The sequence below is a fragment of the Octopus bimaculoides genome, chromosome 9 (assembly GCF_001194135.2).
Source record: "Octopus bimaculoides isolate UCB-OBI-ISO-001 chromosome 9, ASM119413v2, whole genome shotgun sequence".
Classification (NCBI taxonomy): Eukaryota; Metazoa; Mollusca; class Cephalopoda; order Octopoda; family Octopodidae; genus Octopus; species Octopus bimaculoides.
In genome coordinates this window covers 24,209,627-24,210,828 of record NC_068989.1, presented here as the reverse complement: position 1 = coordinate 24,210,828, position 1,202 = coordinate 24,209,627, and positions in this window count along the sequence as shown.

The window sequence follows — 1,202 nt, the reverse complement described above, 5'->3', positions numbered from 1 at the left end:
GAAGCGGTGCCCCAGCATGACCGCAATCCAGTGCCTTAACTCTTGAGTATTCAAGCTGGCCATGTCAAACCCAAATATTCTGACTGTCTTACGTTCAAACTGGCCAGATTAGGCTTCTCACACATACCCTACATTGTCATTCTAAAAGAATCACATCATTGAAATCTCAAAGCTAATGTATGATAATGTATGATAATGTATGATAAATCCAAAATAATGTGAACGAATAAGCATTATATCTGACAGAGTTGTTGTTGGCACTCCGTCGCTTACGACGACGAGGGTTCCAGTTGATCCGATCAACGGAACAGCCTGCTCGTGAAATTAACGTGCAAGTGGCTGATCACTCCACTGACACGTGTACCCTTAACGTAGTTCTCGGGGATATTCAGCGTGACACACTGTGACAAGGCTGACCCTTTGAATTACAGGTACAACAGAAACAGGAAGTAAAAGTGAGAGAAAGTTGTGGTGAAAGAGTACAGCAGGGTTCGTCACCATTCCCTGCCGGAGCCTCGTGGAGCTTTAGGTGTTTCGGTCAATAAACACTCACAACGCCCGGTCTGGGAATCGAAACTGCGATCCTCTAACCGCGAGTCCGCTGCCCTAACCACTGGGCCATTGCGCCTCCATGTGAATGTAAGTAAAATCGAAATGGAAGAAAAAGACACATAATGGAGTGGAAAAGTAATGCATGGGGAGATTGTCGGAGATATGAGTAACGGTGTGGATAAGCAACGAACATGCAAATGCAAAAATCAAGAATAAAGGTTTGAAGTGTTAATCTGGACAGCACTACACAAATCACTTTGACTAAGTTAACTGAAATGACATATCAGTAAAAACTTCAATAATGCGCGTATTACCAACTGGAAACTGGAAACCCTAGCAGAGTATCTAACTTATGGAGACATATTCTCAAAACAAAAAAAAAAATCAGAAATATAAACGGAACACATAAAAGGATAAATACATCAGGAAAACGTAGATGTAACCACACAGCAATGCCAAATAATCTGAAACTGTAAAACACGAAGACAGACGTAACAAATAAAAACTACTGACCAATAACTCACCTTTCACTGGCATAGAAGTTGCTAACAGGTATTATCGCAAAGGATATTTATAATCTTGAGGAGGGTGATCTACTGCCAAAAAGAACAGAAAGGATGAAGAAAATGTTCCAAAGAGACGAACAACCT